Consider the following 17,113-nt stretch of genomic DNA (forward strand, 5'->3'; position numbering starts at 1 on the left):
TGGGAACACAAAGAGTCAGACATGACTCAATGACTAAACAACAACAGTAGTTAACATAATACAGTAAGCTCCAAAATTGGTCATGGAATCATAGAATCACCAAATTGCCAAATTTCAAATTAAGTTTATCTAGAGATAAGGTGCTGGGTTAATATAACTCTTGGGATCTTGAAATAGACTGGTATGTGTGCATTGCATAAATTTTTTTATCTCTAATTTTGTTTGGAAACAAAGAATTTGTGCTGTGGAGTCACAGTTCAGTCTTTATATATTTACATGCAAACCAGAATGATTTTCCTTTACCCCAGTTTCTTTCAATTCTAAATTTGTTCACACTTTCTGTATTTGGTTTATAACTACCTGAATGTTGCTTCTATGGTTGTTGGTTGCCTATGTGCACAGTAGAAATTAATTGCATCATAGTTGTTTAAAAGTACTGCAGCATTAAGAATTTGTGAAAGTATTTTCAGGTTTAATACTGTGAAAAATGATCTATTGGCTAAATCTATATTTAAGCCTTTGTTGTCTTTATGCTGAAATAGATCAATTTTTCAGTTTGATGGAAAAATGCACTAACTATCCTCTAAGTATCATTTTCTAATGTGTATGAATTGATATTCTGACAATTTTCCTTTATAGCAATCATATATGGTTTTTACGGTTTCTTTCATCTATATTTCTACTTACAGTCTTATTTCACATGCGGGAACATGCAAAACCACTGAATTTCTTCCCATATAATCTTCCCAATCCAGGGATCAAACCCAGGTCTTCTGCATTGCAGATTTATTACTGTTTGAGCCACTAGGGAAGCTCTAATGGAAGTATAATTATTTATAATTTCTAGTGCAATACATTCCCAAAATACTTGAAGTGGTTAGATAGATAAAAAACTTAGGTGTTAGTTTGTTGCTGTTGTTGTTGTTAAGTTGCCCATTTGTGCTTGACTGTGTGACCCCATGGACTGCAATATGCCAGGCCTCACAGTCCATCACCATCTCCAAGAGTTTGCCCAAGTTCATGTTCACTGCATCAGTGATGCCATCCAACCATCCCATCCTCTGAAACCATCTTCTCCTTCTGCCCTTGGTCTTTCCCAGTATCAGGGACTTTCCCAATGAGTTAACTGTGAGCATCAGATGATCAAAATACTGGAGCTTCAGCTTCAGCATCAATCCTTCCAGTGAATATTCAAGGTTGATCTCCCTTAAGATCGACTGATTTGATCTCCTTGCTGTCCAAGGGACTTTAAGGCGTCTTCAGCACCACAGTGGGAAGGCATCAATTCTTTGGTGTTCTGCCTTCTTTATGGCCCAGCTCGCACAACTGTATGTGACCACTGGGAAGACCATACCTTGACTATACAGACCTATGTTGGCAGAATAATGTCTCTGCTTTTCAACACACTATCTAGGTTTGTCATTGCTTTCCTGCCAAGAAGCAGTCACCTGATTTCATGGCTTCGGTCACTGTCTGCAGGTGTTGGTTTACATGGAGTCTTTTCAAGTTGTTTCAAAATATTTAGAAAAAATGATTTCATGTATATTATCTAACCTACTCTTATTTATTTGGTGCTATTCCATGATAATCACAGTTTGAAGGTCTGGAATGAATTTCTGAACAAGACAGACAGTTCTCTCCTCCTAGAATGCTGTCATCCTTCTTAAAAGAAGGGACAAAAAAATTGAGTAGCTGTTCAAATACCCTATTGAAAGATTTCAGTTTGTGGTTCATATTCTGCATATAACATATGGTAAAATGTGGTAAGACATAAATGACAAATGCAGGTTGCTCTGCAGTGGGAGAGAGCTCTTACAAGATCACACACATATCAAGGTATAAATAATAAAAAAATAAAATATAGCCATAAAAATATGAGAGAGGGCATTTCAAGAAGAAATATCGGGTTGGCCAAAGAGTTCATTTGTGTTTTTCTGTGACCTCTTATCGAATGAACTTTTTGTCCAACCCAACAGTCAGCACATTTTGTGGCCAATATGCCAAGTTTTCTCCAAATATCAAATCTACCTTTTTCCAAAGAATTCCTTACAAGGTATAAAGTGAAGTGGCTCAGTCATGTCTGACTCTTTTCGACCCCATGGACTGTAGCCTGCCAGGTTTCTCTGCCCATGGGATTTTTCAGGCCAGAATATTGGAGTGGGTTGCCATTTCCTTCTCCAGGGGATCTCCCCAACTCAGGGATCGAACCTAGGTCTCCTGAGCTGCAGGCAGGTGCTTTACCATCTGAGCCACCAGGGAAGCCCTTACAGGTATATTCCTGAGTGATATTTACATATCCACATTTCATTCTCCATCTCAATATGGGCCAAATATATGTGAACAGAAATGGTATGCAGTTGATGCCTAGGAAAAGTCCTCATAAACAATCAGCTAGTGGCCTTGCCTTACATTTATCTCTTCCAGTTATCTTTTTGACAAAAAGACAGGAGATATATGAAATTAAATTATAACTACCAAGTTGTACCATGAAGTTGAGGGTCTATATCCAGGTGGTAGGAGTTGATCATTTTATCATGAGGACCATGAGAATTTCATGAAATACAAGGCATCTTGTCAGGTACAGCCTGGTCACCAAGGGAGTATTGCAGGAAAAGAGAAGGGCCATGATTATCTCAGACTTTTTTTTACCAGCAGATTCCTAGTTTATTGTTACATATAGGATTGTTCAAGTATAACAGAGAAAATAATTAAAATAATTTTGCAATGAAAAGAATAAACTAAAAAATATATATTATTTGGAAAAATTACCAGACACTGTATTTCTGAATAAATCACAGACAATGTGTCATTGGACCTACTTTCCATGTGTCAACAGAGAACTCTTGCAGTTCAGAATAGATGGTACTCTCATTAAACCTTTTAAAATTACAGTTAATTTATAATATTACATTAGTTTCAGTTATACAACACAGTGGTTCAGTATTTTTATGGATCATACACCATTTGAAGTTATTTATAAACTATTGGCTATAATCTCACTGTTATACAATACATCTTTGTTTCTTAGTTTATACATAGGAGTAGGGATTTAAGAGGTAAATGTTATTATTTTGTCCCCATCCCTTCCCCACTGGTAACTATTAGTTTGTTCTCTGTATCTGTGAGTCTGCTTCTATTTTGTTATATTCATTTCTTTTACTTTTCAGATTCCACTTATAAGTGATAAAATGAAGTATTTGTCTTTGTCTTATTTCAATAATAAAACCCTCCATCCATATTGTTGCAAATGGTAAGACTGAAATATTTTTATGGTTGAATAATATTCTATTCTCTATATAGATCAACAATACTTTTTATTCATCTGTTGCTGGACACTTTAAGTTGCTTCTATTTCTTGGCTATTGTAAATAGTGCTGCAATAAAAACTGGGGTGCATGAATCTTTTCAAATTAGTGTTTTTCATTTTCTCTTGATATATACCAATAAGTTGAATTGCTAGAAAATATTATAGCTCCATTTACATTCCCACCAACATTGTAAGAATGTTCCCTTTTCTTCATATCTTCATCAGTGTTTGCTGTCTGATCTCTTTGACAATAACCACTCTGACAGGTGGGAGGTGATAGTTCCTAAATTGGAGAGAGAGGATCTATAAATAGAATTTTATTAGATTTCAGAGTATAATTTTATGACTAGCTTGCAATGAAACTAGTCTGTTGTGGGAGTAGATGATAGTGATGACATAGTTAATATAGAAAGAACTGACATTTATTGATCACTGAAAATGTTATGAGAATATTCATATATTTCATGATGAATCAAACATTCTGATGTATATCTCATTTAACCCATGTGTAGCCAAAATAGTTTAAAACAATTTAAGCAAATTTCTGAAAGTAAAAGATTAGGGTAACCTGAAAAAAAACTGGAACTGTTTCGCATGATTTATTATATACTACATATTGATTCCTGGGTCAGAAAATCCCCTGGAGGAGATCATGGCAATCCACTCCAGTCTTCTTGCCTGGAGAAGCCCATGGACAAAGGAGGCTGGCGAGCTATACGATCCATGGAGTTGCAGAGTCAGATAGGACTGAAGTGACTGAGCACGCCAGCACACCTATCTATATACGATTAACCACAAAATGGTAGTAACCCAGTTCTTTTTTGAGACAATCCAGCTAGTCTCAGTTTAAAAAAAAAAATCACAGTAGTGAAGAATAATCACTAGTTAGAGAAAAAAAATCACTAGCTAGTCAAAGATATACGTGGATATTAAAGAATTATGTATATGTGCTTGGTCGTGGGTGACTTTTTGCAGCACCATGGAGTGTAGCCCACCAGGCTCCACTGTCCATGAGATTTTCCAGGCAAGAATAATGGAGTGGATGGATTGCCTTTCCTCCTCCAGGGGATCTTCCCGACCCAGAGACTGAACTCACGTCTCCTGCATTGGCATGTGAATTCCTGACCACTGAAAGAATTATAACATATAACAAATTAAAATAAATTGCATAACTGTGATACTAATCACCTACCATGAAACAATATTCCAATGTGAAATATATATCTTTTTAAATTTCAACAGCCCAAAATTTTATCTATAAAATTCAGAAGTAATATGTTTATTATTGTAAGATTAACATTAATTGTAAGATTAAATGAAATATTAAATATACATAAGATTCTGACAAATATTAAGTATCAATCAATGTTAACTTTATGCAAATAATAAATTATAGACACATACTATTTTAGTTTACTCAAATAATAAAGGCATAATCATGAAATCAGAACAATTTTCCATTACTAAAATCACTAAGCTCATCATATATTTTATATTTATGCAAAAAAAAGTTCCATTACTTGTGGTTATGTTAAAAAATGTTTACTGCAATGTTAAACACATGATCCAGCAACCCCACTTGGGCAAATATTCAGAAAAAAATATGATATATATCAAAGGATATATGCACCCCAACATTCATTGCAACACTATTTATGATAGGCAAGCCATGGAAGCAATCTAAATGCCTATCAATAGAGAAACGGATAAAGATGTTGTAGATATATACAATGAAATACTATTCAGCCATTAATAAAAGTGAAATAATGCCATCTGTAGCAATTTGGAGACAGGTGGGGAGGAGGAAAAAATTAGGAGTCTGGGATGGACATGTACACGCTGCTGTATTTAAAATAGATTACCAACAAGGAAGGACTTGCTGCATAGCTCAGGGGATTCTGCTCAATATTCTGTAATAAATAGAAAAATAATTTTAAAAAAGAAGAGATACATGTATAACTGAATCATTTTGCTGTACACTTGAAACAAAACATTGCTAATCACCTATACTCCTATGTAAAATAAAATTTAAAATATTTAAAATATAAAATTTGATAACCTAAAAAAGGCAAAATGTGTGTAATAGATTGTATCTGATCTGGTTATACAAACAGGGTAAGATTTCTTTTGTTCTTTGTAATCTCTTTAGCAGATTACCTGTGATTCACTTTATAAGGGATAAAGCTGTTTTATGCTTTTTAAAAATTTATGGATAGGTGTACTGTCAGGATAGCAGTATACTTTTAATTATATTTCTCCAACAACTGAACTATGAGAACGGGATTAATTTGACAGTTTCTCAACTGAGTCGACAACACAGTTGAGTCCACAGCTGAGGTTCTTGTGGTAACACAAATATAAGGTAAAAGTCTTACTTCTGGCTCTCTTCTCTTTTAGTATGAAAGTGGAAGTGTTAGTCACTCAGCCACATCTGACTCTTGAGACCCTGTGGACTGCAGCCCATCAGGCTCTTCTGCCCATGGGATTCTACAGGCAAGAAGACTGGAGTGGGTTGCCATTTCCTTCTCCAGGGGATCTTCCCAACCCAGGGATTGAATCTGGGTCTCCCGCACTGTAAGCAGATTCTTTACCATCTGAGCCACCAGGAGGCCCTTTAGTACAGAACCAGACAAAACATCCTCTACAAGTTCAAGATGTTATGGTGGAGTAGGCATTGATAATACAAGTTCTTACATCTTGTAAAGATCACTGCTAGGTTTTTTTCGTTTTTTTTTTTTTTTTTCTTTGATGGTATAAAAATTTGGTAAGCCAGGAATGTATTCTGCAAGTCTTTTTCATAAGTGACTTATATCTCTCTATCATATTTGAAACAGGTTTAAATATATGAATCCAATCTTGCAGTAAGCCAGAGGATGGTGTCTCAGATTTGGATAAATAAGGTATTTATAGGTAACCAGTCACAAGCAAATGGTTGTTATTTGTGGAGTGAGTATCATCTTAAGAGGAAAGTTTAAAAATAGCCAGAAGAAAATACTAAGAGAAAAACTGAAGGGGGAAATGTGATCATTTATGTTACTTTCTTGCTCACAGAACCCTTTTTTTTTTTTTTTCTACTGTTCCCTCCCTCTTTCATCTTCCTGCATCTCTTAGTCCCTCCATTCCCCAAAATCAACTCCTGGGAAGAGGGAGACAATGATCTTTCAGATGTATGGCCCCTTCATGTGTGCATTTCCTTACAAAAAGAGACAGGTGCACCATATCTTTAGCTGGTAATGAACCACTTTCTCTGAGGACCCAAGTTGTGAATCTCATGACCTAACCGGGATCTCTCCATGTTTTACCCTGGATTTAACATTTATCATCCACATACCATGTGGCTAGGAAGCAGGAATCACAGAGATATGATTAGAGGATAACTGAGAACTTGACTGGGAGGCTGTGTCCCTACAATTTAACCAGTCATTGTGGTTGGCACTTGGAGAAGGCAAACAGAAATATTAGGTGGAAATACCAACCCAGAGAGGGGGAAAAAGCCTTAAATTTTCTATGTTTTTATCTCAATAGGAGGAAAATCAGCCCTTCTTATTCAGACTGCCAGTGGAGCTGTTGCCAGTGCCAAGCTACCCAGCCCTCCTATGTAATTCACCTGCCATCCACCTGCTCTTATTACTCATTTATTTTTTTTCTTCTTCCCTGTGTTCTTTTGTCAACTATTCAAGCTCACATGAGGAAAAAGAGAGTAAAATGGCAAAGATGGACTATTACTTAAAATCTTAGCAGCAGCTACTTAGTTTAGGGACAACATAGAGATAAGAAGAAATAAAATAATTTTTAAAATACAGTGTCAGCTTCTGAGTTTGAGCTATTTATTCTCAATATAACCCTTTTCCTGCACATCCTTTGAAGGGAACTAGAGAAGAAAAAAAACACTGTATTACTGCCAGAGGCTGGGACAATGGAAGATGGATTGGAGAAAGAGACTTCAAGAAACACAGAAATGGCAGCAACAGGGATTCAGGAAATCCCAGAAGGACAAAATCCTCTTCTAGGGAATAACTAGCAAATGGCTTAACATTGATGGATTGAAGGAAATCTCTGAGGCAGTGACTGGTGAAATATGTTTCAACATGTTTCCTCTATGCTATCTCACACCTTGCCATTCCTAGTACATACCTATGCTATTTATTCCATACCAGTCTCTTACTTTTGATCTGATGATACATCAGTATCAGTTGTTGGTATTTTTAGTCAGCTTTTCACTTTTCTCTTTATTCTTTTTCAGTATTTTTCATACAAATATTTCCTTTTAACTAAGGAACATAGTTTTCCCTCCCAATCACCTGTAAACTGATTTAGAAGACAATGGCTAGGCAAATTAGGCCTCAGTATTCTATATGCTGGATAGAATAATTATGGAGACCCCTGGGGGAATAAAAGGCATCTTATCTGACTACTTTGTCCTTTCTGAAAGAAAAGGGGGTAAGGCAGTGGCATTCTCACAGTATGTTGGAAAAACACCCTCAATGGCAACAAATAAATGTATCAGTTTAGGCTCTGAAGTTAATGATACTTGTTTAATTTGACATGTAAAACAAATATATCTAACAAAACAATAAGCCACGGCCAAGTGTAAAACAATATCCTTTGTCAACTCTCAATTAGAATTAAAGCAGTTACACCAGAATTAGAAAAAGAGGGATAGATAAAATGGGAAGTCACTGAATACTTCCATATGTTCAGTAAAGAGGAAGGTAAATTTGATCAAGGTGGTAACCCCTCTAGCAAACAAATTGCTGTTTAAATAACCATACTGTAGTTCCTAACCCTGCAACTATTTTTATTTTGGTACCATCATCTACAAAACTTTTCTCTATAGTTGATCTACATTCTGCTTTTATCTTCTTATTCCTCTTATGAATGACTCTTAAAGTTTGGTTGATGTTTGCTTATAAATGAGTCCAGAATTTATGGCAAAGAAGTTTGCCGGATTTCATGTTTCTTATTTTCTCTTGTTATTTACAGGAAAACTTGAGGAAAGCTGTCCCACCTGAGAGATTTATGAATTATTCACAATGTAGATGATTTGTTGGTACCCTTGGAAACTAAATAGCAATGCAAAACTGATGCTTGGACTTGGCTAACTACCCTTGCTTCACAGGAGCAAAGGATGTCAGTAGACAAACTACAGTACTTCTGGAATGAAGTAAAGTATTTAGGGCATCTGTTGTCAGCTAAAGCCAACAAGTGCTACAATCTACAAGTCAGATATTCTACAGTAGGTGTTTCTAAAAAGCCAAAGAAGTATGCAAACAAACCCCAAATAGACAATTTAGGGACAAGCAGGGTATTATAGAGATTGGGTCCCAGCTTTAGTGAATGCTAGAAAACCACAACGGAGCAGTTATGTGGCAATATTCTAATTGTCTGGGTTAGTTTCTAGAAGCTAAAGAGACTCTGAACCACTGAAGTGGGCTATAGTCTCTCAGTTTTAGAGATTCTAGATTTCGAGAAGCCTTTCCACTTGTTTTGTTATGAAGATAAAGTTGCTGCTAGTGAAATTATAACTTAAAACTTGTTAGCAGACTAGAGATAAATAACATATTTCTCCATTCATCTGCAAGTGTGGGTACATGGAATGTCTGAACACCTCCAATAAGATAAATGAAACCACACTTTTGAGTTACCATGGGCTACTGAGCTATCTTGGGTTACCTGACAGCTATCTTACAGGTACACAGGATCTAGCATTCAATGCACTATCAAGCTTATTATTAATGAGTGCTGTTTTCTATTTATGATATTTACTTAGGGAACATTCCCCAAATTCCCTAAATCTTACTTAAAAAAATCACATCCTGAGGAAATAGAAGATGATGATCATCACAGGGATAATAGAGGATATTAGACCCTGATTAGAATGTCTGATATTCCTGTTCCAAATACACATGTGATTATATGACGTTAGTATGAGAGAGTATTACACACATAAGTACATGTGTATGTATCTTTGGTTTAACGCAATAGGGGACATTTGGAAAAGTAGGGAGTTCTTGATTTTGATGAGAAACAAAATGTCACTTGGAAAATTCATGGTCAGTTTGTAGAGGTTTTACAACTAATTTCCTGCTTAGATATTAGTAATCCATTGTAGAGCTTAATAAAGGCAAAACAACAAAAATTTTTAAGGCAGTGATTTTTTGGACAAAGTTGTAAGAAAAAAAAAAAAACACAGTTAAAACATGACAGACTCCAAACTCAGAAGACCCGTTTTTAATAAGACATTTTCAAAGAATAGATACATGTATATCTATCACTTTGCTGTACACCTGAAACTAATGCAGCATTGTTGCTCAACTTTACTCCAAAATAAAGTAAAAATTAAAAAAAATCAAGTAGTCTTAACTATCTGGAATTGGAAATGTAGATAGCTAATACAGTGTTGTCATCAACTCAAAAGTGAATTTTGAATTTGAATAAATCTTGATATCTTGTATAATTCTCTGCAATAAACCCTCAGTGAATGAAGAAACAATTCTGAATGGCATAGAATAGTTTTATGAAAGTGCTGGAGGCAGAAGTTAAACTCAAAAGTACAAATGATAGAAAGTCTTATTGAAATTAAATCATTCAGGTATATTGGAACTTGGTGATTTTTGTATTATGATTACCATTGTAAACTGCTCAAAATTTTTCTAGGAATAAAAATCTGAGTTGTGCCTGATGGGAAAAAAAAAAAGAAAGAAAGAAATGTTCATTCATTTTAAAAAGATACCACAAGGGAATTACCTGTATTTAGGAAAATAAAAGAAACTCAATGAGTAATGGGAATTATCTTATGAAGCAATTCCTATATCAGTCTTTATTTGCTTTGTTAAAATTGTTGTCACAATAAAGCCAGAGTAACTAGACTCTCCTGTACAAGATGAACTATGGAATGAAGATCATGACATTGTACAGGAGACAGGGATCAAGACCATCCCCATGTAAAAGAAATGCATAAAAGCAAAATGGCTGTCTGGGGAGGCCTTACAAATAGCTGTGAAAAAAAGAGAGGAGAAAAGCAAAGGAGAAAAGGACAGATATAAGCATCTGAATGCAGAGTTCCAAAGAATAGCAGGAAGAGATAAGAAAGCCTTCTTCAGCAATCAGTGCAGAGAAACAGAGGAAAAGAACAGAATGGGAGAGACTAGAGATCTCTTCAAGAAAATTAGAGATACCAAGGGAACATTTCATGCAAAGATGGGCTTGATAAAGGACAGAAATGGTATGGACCTAACAGAAGCAGAAGATATTAAGAAGTGGCAAGAATACACGGAAGAACTGTACAAAAAAGATCTTCATGACCCAGATAATCATGACGATGTGATCACTAATGTAGAGCCAGACATCTTGGAAAGTGAAGTTAAGTTGGCCTTAGAAAGCATCACTAGGAATAAAGCTAGTGGACGTGATGGAATTCCAGTGGAGCTGTTTCAAATCCTGAAAGATGATGCTGTGAAAGTGTTGCACTCAATATGCCAGCAAATTTGGAAAACTCAGCAGTGGCCACAGGACTGGAAAAGGTCAGTTTTCATTCCAATTCCAAAGAAAGGCAATGCCAAAGAATGCTCAAAGTACCACACAATTGCACTCATCTCACATGCTAGTAAAGCAATGCTCAAAATTCTCCAAGCCAGGCTTCAGGAATACGTGAACCAGGACCTCCCTGATGTTCAAGCTGGTTTTAGAAAAGGCAGAGGAACCAGAGATCAAATTGCCAACATCTGCTGGATCATGGAAAAAGCAAGAGAATTCCAGAAAAAAACATCTATTTCTGCCTTATTGACTATGCCAAAGCCTTTGATGTGTGGATCACAATAAACTGTGGAAAATTCTGAGAGAGGGGAACAACTGACCACCTAATCTGCCTCTTGAGAAATCTGTATGCAGGTGAGGAAGCAACAGTTAGAACTGGACATGGAACAACAGACTGGTTCCAAATAGGAAAAGGAGTCCATCAAGGCTATATATTGTCATCCTGCTTATTTATCTTATATACAGAGTACATCATGAGAAATGCTGGAATGGAAGAAACACAAGCTGGAATCAAGATTTCCGGGAGAAATATCAATAACCTCAGATATGCAGATGACGTCACCCTTATTGCAGAAAGTGAAGAGGAGCTAAAAAGCCTCTTGATGAAAGTGAAAGAGGAGAGCAAAAAAGTTGGCTTAAAGCTCAACATTCAGAAAATGAAGATCATGGCATCTGGTCCTATCACTTCATGGGAAATAGATGGGGAAACAGTAGAAACAGACTTTATTTGGGGGGGCTCCTAAATCACTGCAGATGGTGATTGCAGCCATGAAGTTAAAAGACACTTACTCCTTGGAAGAAAAGTTATGACCAACATAGATAGTATATTCAAAAGCAGAGGCATTATTTTGCCAACTAAGGTCCGTCTAGTCAATGCTATGGTTTTTCCAGTAGTCATGCATGGATGTGAGAGTTGGACTGTGAAGAAGGCTGAGCGCTGAAGAATTGATGCTTTTGAACTGTGGTGTTGGAGAAGACTCTTGAGAGTCCCTTTGACTGCAAGGAGATCCAACCAGTCCATTCTGAAGAATATCAACCCTGGAATTTCTTTGGAAGGACTGATGCTAAAGCTGAAACTACATTACTTTGGCCACCTCATGCGAAGAGTTGACTCATTGGAAAGGACTCTGTTGCTGAGAGGGATTGGGGGCAGGAGAAGAAGGGGACAACCGAGGATGAGATGGCTGGATGGCATCATGCACTCGATGGACATGAGTCTGAGTGAACTCCGGGAGATGGTGATGGACAGGGAGGCCTGGCATGCTGCGATTCATGGGGTCACAAAGAGTCGGACACGACTGAGTGACTGAACAGAACTGAACTGAACTAGACTCTGGGTGTGTTCAGTTGTTCAGTCTTATCTGCCATTTTTGAGACCCTAAGGACTCTAGCCCGCCAGGCTCCTCTATCCATGGAATTTTCCAGGGAAGAATACTGGAGTTGGTTGCCATTTCCTATACCAAGATATCTTCCCAACCCAGGGATTGAACCCAGATCTCGTGTTTCCTTCACTGGCAAGAGGATTCTTTACCACTGTGGCACCCAGGAAGCCCCTACCATAAAGATGAAATTATTCAAAACTTATTAAAGAGGAATACTTTTTTCAGAGTTCTTTATATGCCAATTCCAAGACACCTGCAGAAGATTCCTCATTAACTTTACAAGAAACCTGGCGGCAGTTTGGTTTTATAGAATCAACACCCGTGGGAGGTAAGAGATTTCGTCTAATTACATTATGTATGATCCCTGAATTGCCTATTATCTTTTCCTTTTCAAAAGTTGATTATCAAACAGTAGTACCAGCTCTCATAATACATAGAATTCCTTCTTCAAGGTATCAGAGCATATTGAATCAGAGAGGAATTAATTTTGTTTTCCCTGCTATGTAGAAGTTACATAAATGTTTGTGGGTACCTATTGGTTATTACATTTCTTTATCCTCAGCCCTTTGGATGAATAGAATGGATGAACCAAATTCTAAAGAAATCAAAACCCAAGAAAATGATTCAATGATTTATTGGCTAACCTTCTACAATCTATTGGGTTAAAATGGTCTGGAGCTTTACTATTATACTAGCTTTGGTACAAAGTATAGAATTCCTGCAAGCAAGAATATACTTTTCCCTTTGAACTTATGTTTGACATGTCTACAAATGGAGTCTGAGTGGCTGCCCTGGGCCTGATTTAACTGAATGCTCCATAATTGTTTCCAATATTTAAAAAGGGCTTCTCCCTTCCCTGGAAACTACAGTCATAAGGACCTGGAGGATCAACATAGAGAAGTCTGTCATTTCTCTTGGGAGATTTCATCTACATAAAAGTGTTCCAGAGGAAAGATAGACTGTCCCCATGCTGAGAGGGATCCTTTCAAGTGTTACTTATCATTCAGAAAGCTATTAATGTGAAATGAATACCTAGTGGGATTCATGTTTCCTATGTGAGCTAACACCTCAGGAGGACTAAACTGTGGCTTCCACAAAACACCGGAAATCTAAGTTTTCCAGACTCATTGATGCTGAACTCAATTGAACTGGTACTGAACTCAATTGAAAGGAGGTCTTCTAAAGAACTTACTACCAATATTTTACCTTACTATACTATGCTTATATTTTATTCTAATGTCCTATTCATAGTGAGAGTTGTTTCAGTGACTTAAAGGACCAAATTTACATTTAACTTGCTATACTACATTTTTTCCTATACTTCCAATAATGCATACAGAGGGGAACAGCTGGGCACCGACAATATGAGGCTACCTCAGAAAAGACAGTGGCAATGCAAGCAATGGCACCCCACTCCAGTACTCTTGCCTGGAAAATCCCATAGACGGAGGAGCCTGGTAGGCTGTAGTCCAAGGGGTCACTAAAAGTCAGACATGACTGAGTGACTCCACTTTTACTTTTCACTTTCATGCATTGGAGAAGGAAATGGCAACCCACCCCAGTGTTTTTAACTGGAGAATCCCAGGGACAGGAGAGCCTGGTGGGCTGCCATCTCTGGGACTGCACAGAGTCAGACGCAGCTGAAGCGACTTAACAGCAGCAGCAGCAGCAGAAAAGACAGAAAGATGTAGAAAAGGAAAGCCTTTAACTAATAGACAGAAATCCGGCATTACAGACAGAGGTTACAAAAGACAGGTCTAATATTATTCAGTGAATATTGGAAGGTAAACTCTTGTTGCTAAAATATAGACAGATAAACAAAGGTGAATGCCTATTATTCATGGAGACATAATTAACTTATCATAATAAAGCTATTGATTTTAACCTATGTGAAAAATGGCCCACTGTTTGTATTTGTTTTAATGAGTTAAAACAATTAGAGCTATGTACATTAAACACTATAATTTCAATCTGAACACTTCAATGAGTGCCTACTAATAAGACTTCAAAACCTGCCAACAGCCATGGGCATCGTTTTCTTTCACATCCAGGAAAAATTATCTGGGAAGACAGAATAATTATCACAGCACCTAGATTAGTGTGTAAGTGTAATGTTGCTTATGTGTTTGATGAAAACAAGAAACATGTACTGGCTTTACAAGAAAAACTCACAGAAAAGACAGAAAGATGTAGAAAAGGAAAGCTTTTAACTAATAGAAATCCAGCACCTACAGACAAAGGGTGCAAAAGACAGGTCTAATATAATTCAGTTAATATTGGAAGGTAAATTCTTCCAATTCTAAAAATTTAAATATTTTATTTTATTTATTTATTAAATAAATATTTATTATTATAAATAAAAATATTAGTTATTTTTAAAATATAAATTTATTTATTTTAATTGGAGGTCAATTACTTTACAATATTGTATTGGTTTTGCCATACATCAACATGAATCCGCCACAAGTATACACGTGTTACCCGTCCTGAAGCCCCCTCCTTCCTCCCTCCCCATACCATCCCTCTGGTAGTTATTTTTTAAATAAAATATTATTTTAAAATAAATTAAATATCAAGCTCAAGATTCAAGCAATAAAGATATAACAATTTGTGTAATTAATTTTATCCTGTTGTTAATCAAGAATCTGCCTTAATTATTCATTATTAGCATGATATATTTAAAGGTAATTCTCCAAGACAAACATTGATTTTTGGAAAATCCATCCTATTGTTATTCTGATAACTGCTTTGCTTTTTATTTTGATAGGGGCTTGCTAGATATTTAGACAGCTGGATTTTTCTGCAGCTACTCTGAGAAAGGTTGGACTAGAAGTACAGATAATGGAAAAGTCAGGATGTTACTAATGGTTATGAACAATAATAGGAGACAACATATAGGTAAACACACATCTAAAAATAATAAATTTTAGATTTTTCTGATGCAAAAGGGAGAGTGAACTAAACCTCTTTTTTAGCATTTTTTCTATTAAAAATACGTTTGTATGTTATTCCTCTGTATCTTTGAGATGTGTACAATTTTTTCAAAAAGATAAATGAATTTCTTGCCAGTTTTGCATTCCAGCGGTGCTTTCTTAAGAGTCTTGGAATATTAGCATCAAGGAGGTGGCAACCTGTAATCTATTCTCTGTGGGAGATTATCCAAGGCACTTGGCTCCAAGTTACATCTTCCACTTGTCATAAAAAGATACAAGAAGTGAATGCAGTAACAAAATTTCATCTTCTGAAAATGAAACCAATAAACAAGGGTAAGAATGCATTTTAGAACACCAACCATGCTTACAAGAATAAAATTCATACTATAATATTTTCCTTCTTTACATATCCACCCTCATTACTCATTACTGGACTCACTTCCACTACTTGATTTTTCATATAGCCATAAATACCAATTAAGTATGCACACCATGTTATTTCTGATCTTGGTAAGATATATCATCACAGTGTCTATATGTGAATAATCCTACTTTGAACATGGGAGAATTCCTATTTAAAAAATGAGTTATCCATGTTTACACAGCTCTTACATTTTAAAAACTATTGGTTGTTCATTGTTGTCAAATATCTTGGGAAAATTTAATTTTGGTGAGGTCCCCACCACTGGATGATTTCTCAAGACTCCAATATTTTTTTTTAATATTTATTTTGTATTGCGGTATAGACAATTTAAAATGTTATGATAGTTTTAGCTGAACAACAAAGCAACTCAGCTAGACATATACATGTATCCATTTCTCCTTCAGGCTCCTCTCCTCCCACCCCCCTGCGCATCCAGGCTGCCACATAACATTGAGCAGAATTCTACGTGCTATACAATATGTCCTTGTTGATTATCCATTTTAAATATAGCAGTGTGTACGTGACCATTCCAAACTCTGTAACTATCCCTTCCCACCAGTCACCAGAAGTTTGCTTTTTAAGTCTGTGAGTCTCTTTCTTGGCTGTTGTAAACAGTGATGCAATGAACGTTGGGCTGTATGTGTCCTTTTGGATCATGTTTTTCTCCGAACATTTGTCCAGGAATGGGATTGCAGGGTCGCATGGTAGCTCTATATTTAATGTTTTGGGAGGAATGTCCATGCTGCTCTCAATGGTGGCTGCACTAATTTACATTCCCACTAACAGTGTAGGAAGATTCCCTTTTCTCCACACCTTCTCCAGCTTTTACAGCTTGTGGATTTTTTTGACGATAGTCATTCTGGCTGTTGTGAGGTGATATCTCATTGTAGTTTTGATTTGACTTTCCATAATAATTAGCAGTGTTGAACATCTTTCCATTGGCTATCTGTATGTCTTCTCTGGGGGAATATGTGCTTTGATGCTGTTAAATGTCATGAGGTATATGTAAATTTTGGAGATTAACCCTTTATTGGTCACATCATTTACAAATATTTTCTCCCAATCTTTGGGTTCTATTTATCATTTCCTTTGCTGTGCAAAAGTTTTTGAGTATGAGTAGGTCCCATTTGTTTATTTTTATTTTTATTGCCGTTATTCTGGGAGATGGAACAAAAAAAGATGTTTCTGTAATTTATGTCAGGGAGTATTCTGTCTGTTTTCCTCTAGGAGTTTTACAGTCTCTGGTCTCACATTTAGGCCTTTAATCTATCTTAAGCTTATTTTTTTTAATACGGAATTAAATAATGATCTATTTTCATCAAAACAGCAATGTTTAAAAATGTGGCTGCAAATGATTTAGGATGCCTTCACTAGTATTTTGTTTGCCCAGTTCTTAATGAATTCCTGAAGTATCAGTTCAGTTCAGTTGCTAAATCATGTCTAACTCTTTGCGACCCCACAGACTGAAGCACACCAGGCTTCCCTATCCATCATCAACGGCTGGAACCTACTCAAACTCATGTCCACCACA

This window comes from Ovis canadensis, chromosome 16, assembly GCF_042477335.2.
Source record: "Ovis canadensis isolate MfBH-ARS-UI-01 breed Bighorn chromosome 16, ARS-UI_OviCan_v2, whole genome shotgun sequence".
NCBI classification, from domain to species: domain Eukaryota; kingdom Metazoa; phylum Chordata; class Mammalia; order Artiodactyla; family Bovidae; genus Ovis; species Ovis canadensis.